This window comes from Lepus europaeus, chromosome 5, assembly GCF_033115175.1.
Source record: "Lepus europaeus isolate LE1 chromosome 5, mLepTim1.pri, whole genome shotgun sequence".
Lineage (NCBI taxonomy): Eukaryota > Metazoa > Chordata > Mammalia > Lagomorpha > Leporidae > Lepus > Lepus europaeus.
The window spans coordinates 59,624,692-59,640,138 of NC_084831.1; the positions used below are offsets into that span (position 1 = coordinate 59,624,692).

At 50.7% G+C, this 15,447-nt stretch overlaps 1 long non-coding RNA gene across 1 annotated transcript; it reads right to left on the reverse strand.

Annotated features, from left to right (window-relative positions):
- Positions 1-1,324: 1,324 nt before the first annotated feature.
- Positions 1,325-14,536, reverse strand: LOC133759857 (uncharacterized). The gene is made up of 3 exons (XR_009865924.1): positions 13,435-14,536; positions 9,338-9,684; positions 1,325-4,332 (listed from the first exon to the last, which is right to left on the reverse strand). It is a non-coding gene; the product is annotated as an uncharacterized LOC133759857 (long non-coding RNA).
- Positions 14,537-15,447: the final 911 nt, after the last annotated feature.

The window sequence follows — 15,447 nt, forward strand, 5'->3', positions numbered from 1 at the left end:
AGAGGAAGGGGGGGAGGGGGAGTCCTCTATTCATGGGTTCATTTCCCAAATGGCTACCACAGCAGGAGGGCTGGTACAGGCCAAACTTAGGAGCCTGGAACTCCATCTGGGTCTCCCATGTGGGTGTCAAGGACCCTGGTACTTGGGCCATCTTCCACTTCCCTGGGATCAGAAGCGAAGCAGCAAGGGCTGGAACCAGCCCTCTGAGACAGGATGCCAGTGTTGTAAATGATGACTTAACTACTGCACTGCAACATAGAGCCCCTAGATGCTTTATTTTGAAAACACATCCAAGCCATGTCTTTTAAGAGAGACAAGCCAAACTGGTGTGGGGGTCAGATTTGAAGAATATGGAGTCCATTATCTGACGAACACGTCTGCTCTGTGAGGGCAACACGGTGTTTGTGTAGCTCAACACTGCACGCCCCACGTATACAACGTCCATAATAAGTGATGCAAGAAATATGCCATCCAGCCCATATTTCAAGTACCTACTGTGTGCCAGGCAGTAATGCTATCGATTCGTGTTTGTCTAAAATCCACCTATCAAGGCACCAAGTGTCCGATGGAAACAAATCTAAGCCTTACCCCTCCAAGAAATGGGAAGGGTCAGCCCCATTTGGGCAAAGATAGAACCTGCGTCTCCCGGGCAGTACGTATTCTGTACCCAGTAAGTGGCAGAGGCCGGCTGGAGCCTGCGTCTCTCACCAGCCGTCACCACACTTCCTTGCCTGGGGCACCCCACGGGCCTCCCTGTGTGCTACTCACCCCTTCTCACGCAGATCAGCCTGTGCTGGGAGAAAAGGCATGTGGGTGGTAACTCTCTCTCTCCCCACCCCCCCACCCCCGGATTCAAAGAGGGCCCCACCTTCTTTCTCCCTCCTCTCCTGAGGAATCACGGAATTGTAGGGCTGGGCAGTCCCACGCTCGGCACTGGAGGCTTGGGCGGAATTTGCCGAAGCCCCTCCCAGGAGCCAGCACTGGCTCTTGGGTGAAGTAGAGGGGCAGAGTCTGCCCTCACCTGCTGGCTCGCCCGCTGGCCCGCCCGCCTGCCTGCGGTCACTGCCGGCCTTGCTAATTAGCTCCCCTTTCATCTGCTGAGCCCACAGTGAGTTGTTCATCTTAGCCCCATCTCTCTGATGCACATGACAAGCATAATTAGTCCTAGGCAGGAGACAAAACAGAGCCAGGAGACAGCCCAGCGCCAGAAGAAAAACACAGAGCAGCTCAGTCCCCCTTCGCTCACTGTGCTCCCCGCTGAAAGAAGTGTTTGCAGCCGCCTCTTTTTTTTTTTTTTTAAGAATTATTTTATTTATTTGGAAGACAGAGTTACAGAGAGGTAGAGCCAGAGAGAGAGAGAGAGGTCCTTCATCTGCTGGTTCACTCCCCAGATGACCGCAACGGTCAGAGCTGAACTGATCCGAAGCTAGGAGTCAAGTGCTTCTTCCGGGTCTCCCACGCAGGTGCAGGGGCCCAAGCGCTTGGGCCATCTTCCACTGCTTTCCCAGGCCATAGCAGAGAGCTGGATCAGAAGTGGAGCAGCCGGGACTAGAACCGGTGCCCATATGGGATGCCGGTGTTGCAGGCTGGGGCTTTAACCTACTGTGCCACAGCGCTGGCCCCTGCAGCCTTCTCTTGATGTAGCTTCTGCCTTGCTCTTTGGTATCCTAATTCTGCTGTCAAGCACAGTTGGTTTGAATCTCCATGCATGAATTTGGGTGTACAAAAACACCACGTTGCTTTCCTTTGAACTTTACACTCAGCGCAGTCTAACATGGGCCCTCCCTCTCTCGGGGCTGATAGCAGATTCCATCTCAGCTTTTACTGGGGCTAATGGCAGCCCACGCCCTCCAGGAGCACCATTAGCTAGAGGGCTCAGAAGCAGAGAGAAACTTCTTAGTGGTCCTGCAAGCGTGAGTCCACGCTGGCAGTCGCCAAAATGCCCATGATCTCTGATTGCAGGTCCCAGTGCTCTGCTGAGTAAGAATTTCAGCATTGTCAGCCAGGGCCGGGTGTCCAACAGCCGTTCTTCATGATGCTACATGGAAATAGGGCTTCGGTCCTCCGTGGCGGCAACCTCAGATCTCTATTACCTGTTTACCACCGAGAATCCGCCTCTCCCACTTAAGGCTGTCTCTCCCCGCGGACACCCTGCTCAGTCTCCATGAATTTCAGGTCTTATACAAGCCAGGAGGAGCCATTGTCTCCCAGCAGCTATAGTTCAGCGGTGCCCCAAGTCTGGGGAAAAGGAGAGGGGCAAGTCCCAGGGCTCTCATTCTGGTTAATTCTGCAGCAGACAAAGCAGAGCTCAATGAACAGCCCTTACGTTCTCCATAAAAGCCATACCCCCAAAGAAGGAACAAGGTACTGCTGTGGCAAAGGACCACAGATCCGGTGGCTGAAACAAGATAACTATCTTCCTCGCAGTTCTGGAGGCTTTGAGATGGTCAAGATGAAGGTGTGGGCAGGTGTGACTTCTCCCGAGCCTCCCCGCCCCGGCCTGCAGAGGCCACCTTCGTCCTGTGTCCTCACATGGCCTGCTGTGTGCACCTGCACACCTGCCATCTCTTCCTGTCCTTACAAGCTCACAAGTCACATTGGATTCAAGCCCATTCTGAAGGCCTCAGTAACCGAATCCCCTCTGAAGCAGCTCTCTCCAAAACGCCATTACATCCTAAGGTGCTGGGGCTTGGGAATTCAACGTAGGAATTTGAGGTGGGGACAGACACAAATCTGCCCATACCCAAGGGTTCACTGCATGTTTTAAAAAATTCTGTGCCCTCTATAAATAGCAACCATCTGCTTCTAGGCTTTAGAGTCCACAGACATGGATTCCGATTCCTGCTTCAACATTTCCCAGCTGAGTAACAGTAGGCAAGGTATTTCATGTCTCTGGGCTTTAGTGTTCCTGTCTGTACAATGGACAGAACAGTAGTGTCAACCTCAGGTATTGCAGGGATCAGTTGAGAAAGTGTTGGTTGAACACTCAGCACGACGATTGAAACATACGAAGTGCTCCACATGTGAAAGTGATTACCTATCTACTGCTCGCTCCCTTGACTAATTCCAACTCTGTCTTGAAGTCTCTGCACAGAGGCCTCTTCCTCCAGGAAGCCCTCACTGAGGTTTCCCCTGTGGGATGGGAGCATTCTCCCTGATGTCACTTGACATAGTGGATTGAAAGGTCAGCTTAAGTGTCTCTGTGCACGGAAATTTCCACAAAGCTGGTGCCCAGTTTTGTGCCTTCCTCGCAACAGTTGACTGTCAGAGATGGGCAGGTTGGTTATTATAACTGCTAGCAGTTATTATAGCTGCTCAGAAAATGTTAGAGGAAAGAAGGGAGGGAGAGCTGAACGGATGGGAAAGGTAAGGAGAGCTGAGAGCAGGCTTTCTCAGCCTGGGCACTGCTGCCACCTGGGCTGGATAATTCTCTGACGCGGGGCGGCCCTGTGCGTCCGAAGAGAGTTAGCCCAACCTTGGCTTCTGTCCACCAGATGCCAGTGGCACCTGCCCAGCTTCAACAACGAGAAACGCTCCAGACACCGCCGAATGCCCTGCTGGGGACAGAAGGGTCCCATCTGAGAACCACTGTCTGGGAGTGACTCCGAGGCTTGGGGCAGTGGTTTCCAAGCTACGCACTGGGATCTCAGAAGCGCAGATTGCTGGGCCTCAGTCTTCCGGGGTTGGGAGATGGGTTCCAGAACCTGCATTTTTAACACATTCCTGGGTGCTGCCGGTGCTGCTGGCATCGACTGGGCAGAGGCCGCTTGGAAACCACTGCTTAAAGGACAGCGTCACTCTGATCTCTGTGACTTTAAGAGACACACGCTGAGCATTTTCTGGCCAGAGACAGGAGCTAGCAGAGTAAAGAGAAATCCCATAGGCCAGCCTCCCGAGAAACATCAACTCAAGACCTGCTTTGGTCTGCATGCACTTGGAGACACCGGGAGGGAGGGAGGGCAGGTGAGAAAGAGACAGTGCTCGTGTGAGGTCATCCTGTGAGTCGGGAAGGATGGCGCTGGGCAAGGAGCCAGGGGCAAGGTCAAGGGCAAGGGCCCGGTGGGGAAAGGAGCCTGGCCTCCCCCCACCCCCGCCCGCAGCCTTGCCCACAGAGTCCCAGCGTTGGCCAACATGAATTCAGAGACTTACTGAGCACTAGTTAGCTGCAGGCACTCTTCCGGGTGCTGGTAATAAACAGCAGAAAGAAACAAAGTCCCTGCCAGTGCTGTGGCACAGCAGGTTAAGCCGTCACCTGCAATGCGGGCATCCCATCTGAGCGCTTGTTCAAGTCCTGGCTGCTCCGCTTCCGATCGGGCTTCCTGGTAACACATCCTGGGAAAGCAACAGAGACGACCCAAATACCTTGGCCTCTGCCACCCACGTGGGAGACCTGGATGGAGTTCCTGGCTCCTGGCTTCAGCCTGGCCCAGCCCTGGCCACTGTGGCCATTTGGGGAGCGAACCAGCAGATGGAAGACCTCTGTATCTCTGCCCCTCTGCCTTTTAAATAAATAAATTAAACCTTTTAAAACAAAGAGACAAACTCTTAACTTCGTGGTGCTTATGTTCTTATGCCAAAAGATGGAAAATAAGGATGCCAAATAAATTGCAAAACATGCCAGAAAGCAATCTGAGAGGTCTTCAGATTGTATATTATGAAAAAAAAACTCAGCATGGATTTCAAAAATTTTTCTGCACCAAAATAAATGTAATCTTTTAATTCTATTTCCATGAACTTTTGAAGTATCCTCATATGAAATAAAATAGAGGAAGTGGGACTGGAAGTGGTGATCATTTTTCACTTTATTTATTTATTTATGTTATTTAACAGTCAGAAAGACAGAGAGATGCCATCTGCTGGTTCACTCCCCAGGTGCCTGCTACATCTGGGGCTGGGCTCGGGCTGAAGCCAGGAGCCTGGGACACAACACAGGGCTCCCATGCAGGTGGCAGGGACTCAGCACCTGCTGCCTTCCATGGTGCACATCAGCAGGAAACTGGAATTGAGAGTGGAGCTGGGACTTGAACCCAAGCTCTCAATTGTGGGGGGCAAGCCTCCCAAACAGTGGCTTAACTTCTATGTGAAACACCTGCTCCAAGTTACAACTTTAAATGAGGTGGTTAGTGGCAGAGAGCTGGTAAATAGTTAACACCTGGATTCATGAAGGGCTTAAGCCTCAATTTGTAGCAATGGCCAATTTCAATGGAGAATATGCCCGCCGTGGCAGATTACTAACTGTGAATTCGATATCATCAAATATGAAACTGGCAGGAAGTGCACAGTGGTATATCCTTATATAGAATTTATACACAGTACACAGACACAGTACATGTAAATCAGCTCAACGTAGATAATAGTAACATACAAAATAATTTTAAAATTGTGAATTTTTAGTATCTTTTAAAAGCTTGGCTTGTGATACAATTTAATTCTAAGTTTAGGTAACTTGATTTTCATCAATGGCTATGTTTACTAACTGGCTCACAAGTTTCCTGACAATTTAACAGGCAGCCTTTGTGAGTTGGTATTCACTGGTAGTTAGGAAAGGCCTTGTTGAGAAAGTGACATTTAAGAGAAAGTTGAGGGGCTGGCGTTGTGGTGTAGTGGGTAAAGCTGCCGCCTGTGGTGCCAACATCTCTTATGGGCACTGGTTCGAGTCCCAGCTGCTCCACTTCTGATCCAGCTCTCTGCTATGGCCTGGAAAAGCGGTGGAAGATGGCCCAACTGCTTGGGCCCCTGCACCTGCGTGGGAGACCCAGAAGAAGCTCCTGGCTCCTGGCTTCGGATTGGCCCAGCTCTAGCCTTTGAGGCCATCTGGGGAGTGAATCAGCAGATGGAAGACTCTCTCTCTCTCTCTCTCTCTGCCTCTGTTTCTCTGTAACTCTGCCTTTCAAATAAATAAATAAAACTTTTAAAAAGAGAGAGAGGAAGCTGAAAGAGGGAAGCCGGAGGTGCAGGCATTTCAGGGAAGCACCCCACTTTCCCAGGCGTGGCCACACAGCCACGTGCTCTCCCCTGAGCCCAGGCCACCCCTGTCCTCCTGCTGTGCTCAGTGAAAGCTTCCAAAGCCAGTCTAGCAGGTGACCTCTCGAATAGAATTCCTTAATTCTTCCAGACCTGCAAAACCCTTTCTGGAAAAACAGGTGGCTGTGGAGGTGGCGGGAATAAGCAGCGACCACAGATGAACGGCTCCCTTGGGAGCACATTGACCCCAGTTGGTCTAACCCTTTTCATTATTGTTCTGTGACTCAGCCCAACAACGCCTCTCCCAGCACCCCATGGAGTCCCTGCCAGGTGTATAAAAATGCCCCGCTCATGGCTCACATTCCAGAAGGGCTTAGTTATCGAATGGTCAACACTGATCATAATCTGGGATGGTTTAAAGCATGAGTGGGTTTTAGTGCTTGCCCTTCTGTTGGGCGAAGTCCACCAGCCGGGCCTCTGCTGCTGGTTCGCCACCTTGTTTGCCCCACTGCTGGCTCCCTGCTCTGCACAGGTGAGACCCAGCAGATCTTGGTCACGCCACCCACAGTCACCACTATCCACACGGACAGACACTGCCTGCCCAGCTGGGAGCCGGGTCTCTATTTAGGTGGTATTACTCAACCTTCCCAGCAGGCCAGCAGGGGGTATTCCTGTCCCCATCTTACCTATGAGGAACATGAGGCTTGGAGAGGCAAAGTCACCCAAGGTCACTCCGGGGAATAAGTGACAAAGCCTCCACTTTACTGCCAGGGTTGAGTAAGGACTGGTTCCGGGCACTGGGGAGGAATCGTGACTGATCATTCCAGGTGTGTGCAGAAGTGCTTGCTAGAACCGCAGCGATGTTTGGGGCACAGAGGAGACAGCGATTCCGTGGGGACAGGGGGGCGGAGGGCACGGAGCTGCTGTGCAAGCAACAGCCCGAGCTGTGAGCTCTGGGCTCTGCCACAGGGAATGAGGCAGGCGTGCGTGCCACCTCAGGACAGAGATTTCACGGGAACCTGGCTCGGGACCTGCCCCCTCAGAGTGCCTTGGGCCAGCTCCATTTATTTATGTGCCAAAACAAACTGGGATAATACTTTTAAAATATTCACTGATTCCCCTCACCACACCACACCCCCTTCCTGGCATTTCCCCACTGGGGCCATAGGCTGGTGGGGGTCTGTGCCTCAGGGGAGGGAGGAATCAGTGAAGCAGGTGTCTGGAGCCCAGCTCCGTCTCCCTGGTTTTGCTTTTCCAAGCCTGAGTCCCCTAGGGGATGGAGATGGCGTCCAATAGGCCTGAACCGCCTGGGGAAAATGCAGTAGGGAGAGTGAAAACTGTTCCAGTGCTGCTGGGTTTGGAGAGGCACGAGGAAGTTAGTGAGAGCTGGGGAGGGATGGTCTCCAGCCAAGGGGACTGAAGAAAGCTGGGGTGGGGGAAGGGAAGGCTGGCAGCAGAGGTGTTCTAGCTCCTTCCTAAGGGAAGCAGGAAGATCCTGGAGGAAATGGCAGCACAGACAACTCCTCACACAGCCCGCAAGGCTGTGTGCTCCAGCTAGGGCTGTAGGGAGCAGGGGAGGCTGTGCGTGTGGAAGAGGGGTGCAGTTGGGAAGCCTCCCAGATACTAGGGCCACGGGGACAGAGGCAAGGCCTGTGGTCACAGCAGCCTTAGGACCAGCTGAGCCCCCCCCCGTGGTCTCATCAGGAGCCGGGGCAGATCCGCGAAACAAGAGCCAGGTCTGGAGCCTCTGCTCCAGGTCCTGGCACAATGAGATTCACTGAAATGTAGCCGCAATCCTAGGAAAAACAGACAGTTTCACTTTCTGTCTCCTTGAGGCCATAGTGGCTCAAAGGAAAAAAGTCAGTTGAGTTATAAAGTCATCAACCACAGAAAATATTCATTGAGCCCCCTAACATTGTAGGCACACAGCTGGGCACCTGGGGCAGGGGTAGGAAGACAGCAGTGAGCAAAATGGGACCTCTAAGGGACAAATGTGATGCCATAGCCTGGCTCTGTGGCGCATAGTAACCCCTGGTGCTTCTTAGGCACTGACTTTGTGCTACTCCTTGCAGTGAGAGTATTCCTCCTTCCGTCTGGGGTGAGGAGACATTAAGCAGCTTTTGCAAGACCACACAAGTCATTTTCCCAAGACCACACAGCCAGTGAGGGGCAGAGCTGGGATTTCAACTTCCATGGCTGCTACAGGCTGAACTGAGTCCCCCCGAAAGACAGCGAAGTCCCAACCCTGGCATTGTGAATATAATCACCTTATTTGGGAAAATGGCCTTTGCAGATGATAAAGTTAAGACCAGGTTCTTAGGATGAGCCTGAAGCAATATAACTGTCTTTATAAAAAGGGGAAACTTGGCACACGGAGAGAACGCCATGTGAAGATCAAGGCTGAGATTAGGTGATGACTCCAGAGGCCGGGGAGCCCCCAAAGATCGCCAGCACAACCCCAGCCGCTGAGACAGCCACGAGGGTCAGAAGCTCCCGGACAGCCCTCCGAGGGCAGCAGCCCTGCCAAAGCTTTGATCCTGAACTTCCAGCCTCCGGAACTTGGAGACAATACACGTCTCATGCCTATGCCACCCTGTTTGCGGTACGTTGTTACGGCAGCACAGGGCTCTATGACGGTGGCTGGCTGAAGAGTGTGTGATTAAACCACCAAGCTACTCCGCCGTTTTTCTAACCCTATGCTGGTGCATCTGGATTGAATAGAATCTGTCTCACTTTTCTTTCTGCTCTTTTAACCCTCCATTATTTCTCCCCTCTCCTCTGCAGTATTTTCTCCATTTTTAAACATTTATTTATTTGAGAGGCAGAGTTACAGACAGAGAGAGGGAGAGACATAAAGAGAGGTCTTTCATCCACTGGTTCACTCCCCAACAGGCCACCACAACTGGAGCTGAGTTATCCAAAGCCAGGAGCTTTGTCCAGGTCTCCCACATGGGTGCAGGGGCCCAAGCACTTGGGTCATCTTCTACTGCTTTTCCCAGGCCACAGCAGAGAGCTGGATTGGAAGAAGAGCAGTCAGGATTTGAACCGGTGCCTATATGGGATGCTGGGGCTGCAGGCGGAGGCCCAGCCCACTATGCCACAGCACTGCCCCCCCCCCCTTTTTTTTTAATCAAAGTCATTTCTCTTCTTTCTTGCCAAAGACCTGACTCAGGTACCGGGTGATCCTGCCTCCCTGAGTCACGGACTTCCGGGAATAAATTGTGCCCACTCAGACCTCATGCCCCTCCCTGCCACCATGCTGTCCACTGTCTGCCTGTGGCCATCCCTCATCCTTCAAGTCAGCACATTAAAGCAAAGATTTTCTCACTCTGCATCATTGTTGGCCGTGTACACAGCTGTCTGGGTTACTTACACGCTTCTTGAAGGTGCTTTGCAACTTTCCGACCTCACAAGACCACTGGATCTCTCATCTGCAGCCTGGAGTCCCTCACCTCTTCTTTCTGTTCTGCTTTTTCAAACTCAGCTTCCCATGAAAACGAAGTATCTTCAAAGCACTCTATACTTGGCAGACATCTGCGCTAGGAACAGATTTTTCAATCCGGGCCGGAAAATCGTATCCCACTTCCTTCCTGCACCCTCCCTGTGTTTTCACAAGGTCTGGTCATCTCCTTGCGTAGCCTCAGCAGAGCAGGCTTGGCCGAGTGAGCATTTTATTCTGGCATTTGAGGTCGGTGTTGGATGGAGCCTTGTATCTGGATGCTGGAAAAGAACACAAACAGAACAGAACATCCAGCCTTGGGCCGTGGATCCTCTCCAGCTCCTCCAGGATCGGAATGCTGCCCCATGGGGACAACAGTGGCAGCGGCTGCCCAGTGGGACGTTAGCCCTTGGCAGCCCCTGGGGCTTTGGGGGAGCTGCTGGCTCTGCATGTTGCAGGGGCTATGCCGAGAACTCTTCTCCTTTGGGGGAAAGCAAATCAAACTCCGGTGAGAAAACCTCAACCTGGCTGGGTTTTCCTGGAGAAGAACCTGCAGCTACCAGCTGCTGTGGGCTGCTTCTCAGAGCCTCTGAATTTTACAAGAGTTGAGTTAAGAAGCCCGCATTTGCCCACCCAGGGGGGAAAGTGACTTCAGTACACATGCTCCGTAATGCACAATGGGGTCGCAACCCAATGAACCCATTGTCAGTGGAGATTATCATTAAGTGGAAACAGCATTGAATACACACAGCGTGGCTTAGCCACACGGCACCCCATGAAGAGTGGGTTGTTTCCTCTCGTGTTTGGCATCATGAGAGAGGACCGTTCTGTGTTGTGCTAGCCTGGGCGAAAGACCAACATTCACCATTCTGAAGATCAGATTCTTGAATATGTGCTGCTTGCACGTCCTTGTACAGTCACAAAGATGGAAGAGGAGCCCTGAGAATCAGGGGCTGTCTGCACCGCGCGGTGGAGCCACAGGCACCACAGAGCCTCCACTGCTGTCTCTGGAGCTTCTGCAACGGGCTCCAAGGGTACATCAGCCCTGAGGCTGGGGACAAGGGGCAGGATACTGCTTTCTTATTTGCTTTTCAAAATTCTCTATCAGGCAAATGACACTACCTTGTGCCAACAAAGCACAATGGCTTCATAGGAGAGCAGCTGAGTTCTGTTTCAGCAGCGAGCCCAGAGGCAGGTGATCCGACACATGGTCCTGCCATCATCATGGTGTCCCTTCCTTCTCAGCAGCCCCCCCCACCCCCAAACCTCTACATGCCAGTCAAGGGAGGAGTGAAATAAAAGTGCTCAGATTCCCTTAGACAAAAATTGATAGCACAGACTCCTCTGCTTGCAAGGGATGCTGGAAAATGTAGTGTCCAGTGGACTACATGCGTGCCCAGTGGAAACTAAGAAAACCCTTTCATTGAAGGACAGATATTAATGGACACATACTAGTCTCTACCATCCTTTCACTTATTCACACCCCCCCACAACAATTTACTGAGTGCCATACACTTGGCACTGTTTTCACTCAGTTGCTTTTGATCCATCAATGCGTATGAATGTACACTCGACTAAAGTCATGTTGCACTGCTTCTCCAGCAGAAGTTAAATGCTATCGATCTTTGTGTGTGTTTGTATGCGTGCGTGTGTGTGTGTGCATGTGTGTGTTTAAGATGTATTTATTTGAAAGGCAGAGTAAGAGAGAGAGAAAGCTTCAATTCTCTGGTTCACTTCCCAAATGTCTGCAACAGCTGGGGCTGGGCCAAGCTGAAGCCAGTAGCCAGGAACTCCATCAGGGCTTCCCATATGAGTGATAGGAACCCAATTACTTGAGCCCATTGTCTGCTGTATCCCAGGAGCATTTGCTGGGAGCTGGATCGGTAGTGGAACAGCTGAGACTTGAACTGACACTCCAACAGGGGATGTGGGTGTCCCAAGTGGCAGCTTAAACCACTGTGCAAAAACCCTTGCCCCACACATACTCATTCTGACTAGAGAGATTCAGCGGCTTGCCCAGCACGCTTATTGAGCACTGTGGTGGGCAGACTGAAATGGCCCCAGTGACCCCGCTTCCTGGTGTTCACAGCCTTGTCCGGTTTCTTCCCTTTGAACACGTGCTGGCTCCATTTCTAAAACTAGATTATGACAAAAGCGATGGCATGTTATTTCTGAGATTAAGCTGCAGAAAGATTGTGGTTGCCATCTTGCTCGCTGATGCTGTCTCTCCCCTTCATACTGGGGAAATCCAGCAGCCAGGTTTTGAGTAATGCTATGGAGAACCTCGGGTGGCAAAAAAATGTCTCCAGTTAACGACCCACAGGACCTAAATAAAGCCTGCCCCCAGCCATAGGAGTGAACGTGGAAGCAGCTCCTCCTGCGGTGATTCCTGGAGATGCCAGCAGCCTGATGAACACCTGGATGAAGCCTTTGGGGACAGTTTGAGTCACAACCCTCAAGCTGCAGCCACACCTGCTTGCGAACCGAGCATGCTCAGTTTGTGCGCAAAGCAAGCAGTGGGGAAAAATGAGACTAGCCAAGTAGTCTTGGGCCAATAATTTACATTTAAATGATCAATATCATGAAGTCCCGCTTTGAATGGAGGCAGGTGACAACAGAAGTTAGTAAAGGAACAGGCATGGTCTCCGCAGTCCAAAGCCTGGATTTCAAGAAGCCAAATTCAATTACCTGTAGAACATGACAAGTGTAATTTGTTTTGTTGCTATTGCTCATAAAATGCGAGCAGGGAAGAGGTGATAGGTTTCCATGAAAGAGCTGTGGTTCCCACTGAGACATTCCTCAATTCCTCAGGTGATGTTTGGTGCATTTACAAGTGGGAAACTGGCCCTGCCAGCAGTAAGATGTTTTTCTAATCTTTATTTTAAAATTCTGAGAGGTCTGGGGAGAATTAGGGTTTTTTTAAAAAATTTAGTTAATTGTTCTCATCTTCTTTTTGTCCCTCCCTTCCTCTTCCTCCCTCCCTCCCTCCCTCCCTGCCTTCCCTTCTTCCTGCCTGCCTTCCTCTCTTCTCTCTCTCCTCCCGAATGCTGTCGCTCTAGAACACTGCTAGGCGCTAAGCATCAGCTTTGCAAGAAATGGAGTCAAAAGCACGCCTCTCCCTGGTGAGGAGGATTCATGCTAACGATTTTTAAGCCGATTCTCGGAAGGCTCTCTGGGTCATTACTGCTCAGGAGTGAGTCCAGTGACTCAGCAAAATGCCACGATTATTGGAGCCAAGATGACTATAAAGCTACACTTGTGGATAAGTTTGGTCCAGAACAGGAAGAAATAAAAAATGTTGTAAATTAATTTTTAAAATTACCATATCATTTAAAAAATGATTCCCTTTATCTGCCATCCCTAATCAGCAACACAAGGGGTTGGTCAGATGCTCCCTTGCCTGTGGATTACACAGTTCCTAGAATCTGGGGTCCATCCTGCGCTCACACTTGTCAGTATGGGGTTTTGAGTAAACGCCTAGAGGCAGAACTTCCCTTTTTAGGTTGGACTTTGCTGGAAGCTGCACAGTCCCCCCCCCCCCCCACACGCACACACACCACGAGGTTATTCCCTCCTCCATACCCCTTGTATGCGTGACTTGTGCCTCTACTGTTAGCTGAGCCATGTTACTAAAATACTGTCAGCCAGCACTGTGGGTATGGCGCTGGTCTGTCTTCTAGACCAGCTGTTATCCCTTGAGTAGAGAGATGGGGCGAGGGGTTCCGGAGGAGGGGCTGGGTGGCAAAGGGTTCCATAGGGGCTCAGGGGCTCCTTGGGGACTCTGATTCAATGTCTGTCTTCCCCAGCAGACCATGAGCAGCTGATGGTAGGGACCCTGTTTTCCTCAGCTTCCTTTCTTGATCACCCAACACAGGGTCAGCCCACAGTAGGTGCTTAGTAAACATCTGTTGTGCAAAACAGAACTTCACCCACACACTTAGACAGTTGATATTTATTGAGGCCCCACCCCGAGTTAGGCTCTGTGCTAGGCAATCTGGGGTACATAAAGAGAATTCAGAATGGACTTTTACCTTGGAGGAGTTTTCAAGTTAGTTAGCAGACCGGGATAGAAACTGTCTTATTCATCTGGCTTCCCAGTGACCGGCACACAGCAGACAGTCATGTAAACATGTGTTGATGAACTGTAACTTCACGTGTCTGGGCTGGAAGAGTTGCTTCAGACTGGTCACTCACTCATCGTCTCCCAGCCGAATCTGCTAGCCCAGCAAACTCCGTCTCCCAGGACGACTCCCAGGGAGCCCACAAGCTATCGCGGTTAGCCAAGCACAAAGGCAGTGGGGAAAACAACGCATGGCTTTTCATCCGGGGCTTTCTAAAGAAACAGAGGTGTTACTTTAAGGTCACCGTTGTCCCAGTCAGATCATCTTTTCAAAGGAATTGCAGGGTTGAGAGCCAACGGTGACCACATACACCTTTGCAGTAATCACAACCAGTGTTCTCGACGCTGGAAGCAAAATCGCGTAAACAAGGTTGTGCTGTGGACTTCCGTGACCCAGACTTTCAGGAAGGAGCTGACACACTGCCCAGACTCGCGCTCACCCACATAGCTCAGAAGCCAAACAAACTGAGAAGCTCGTGTTTTCCCAGCTGTGTGATGCACTCGCTTCACCAAGAGAGCTGCCAGAAAACAAGGAAAAGAAAAAAAAAAAAAAAAAAACCACCACGCAGGGTTCAGATCAGGCGAGGAAAGAATTGCTTCGGCTGGTCTTTGTTTTGTATTTTCATGAAGTCTCAAGAAATATAAAAATGGAGGAAGTTAGATCTATGGCTTTTAGTTACTGAAAAGAAAACAACATTTTTTTTTTCTTCTTTGAGCGATCTGGCCACGTTCTCACCCAGCTTAAAAAACGTCAGTGACTTTCTACTTTACAATCTCCAAATCCCTTGGTCTCGCGTCCAGGTCTTTCACAACTTGTTTAAAATAACCTTTCTTGCCACATCTGCCCCGTTTCCCTCCAGCCGGTGCTTTTCTTGAGTCTTGTCAGGCTCCCATTGTCTTAAAGACTTTATGTGCTTTCTTGCCTGCGTGCTTTGGTCCACGCTCTTCCTTAGGAAAATCTCCAGGTCTCCCAAGGTCAGTTCAGAGAGCTGTTTCTCACTGCCATTCACCCTGATAGCACGAGCAACTGCTCCTGTGTCTGCCTCCCCCATAGGATCACGCTACGTAAAATCTTACTGCACTTATTCCCTGTAGAAGTCATTCCCCAGCATTCATTGCCTTTGCACTTTGCACCAGATACTGTGCGAGGCACTGGGAAGACAGGTGTGACAGTCCCTATCTAGCGGGGAACTCAGGCAAGTAGATCAAGTGTAACCAGGCCAAACTGTAAAGTTTTAGGAAAAGGTAAGTGCAAGGTGCTGTGGGAGATTAGAGGAGGGTCATATCCCTCAGTCTGATTGACAGGAGAGTGTCTGGAAGGCTTCCTGGAGGAAGTAGCACCGGAACAGCATACAGGACAAGAAGCTGTGTTCATCTCCTCATTCTTGGCAGAGCACTCCTTGAGGGAAGAGGTCAATCATATTGAATGAGGTTATTTATTCTACCCATGTTTATTGATCTCTTTGCTAGGAGACAGGTACTCCCAGGAACTGCTTGGGGACTGTGGAGTCACAGTGTACAGGGGAGAAGTACAGTAGGGAAATATAGAGGAAATCAAGCATGAATCCCAGGATTCTAGATTAGGGTTGCCTTGTACAGGGGTGCAGGTTGTGGACTCACATCAAGCCAGGCAGGGCAGAAGGAGGGATAAGTCAAACAGGGAAGAGTCTTGCTTTTGGTAGCACAGCAACCAACACTTTATATGTTGCTTTGGAATAAACTGGAATTGAGCGAATTTGTTCCTTGTGTTGTTTTTCTTAAGAGTGGGTCTTTTGTTCCTTCTTGACTGAGGCAGGAAATCCACTTTCCTGCTATATTCACTTAACTCCTTTATTTTCAGATGTCAAAAATCCCTACTGTGAATCATTCCTGTCTTTCCCACATCTCTTCTGTCTTTAGATCATCTTGACACCCCTACTAGGAG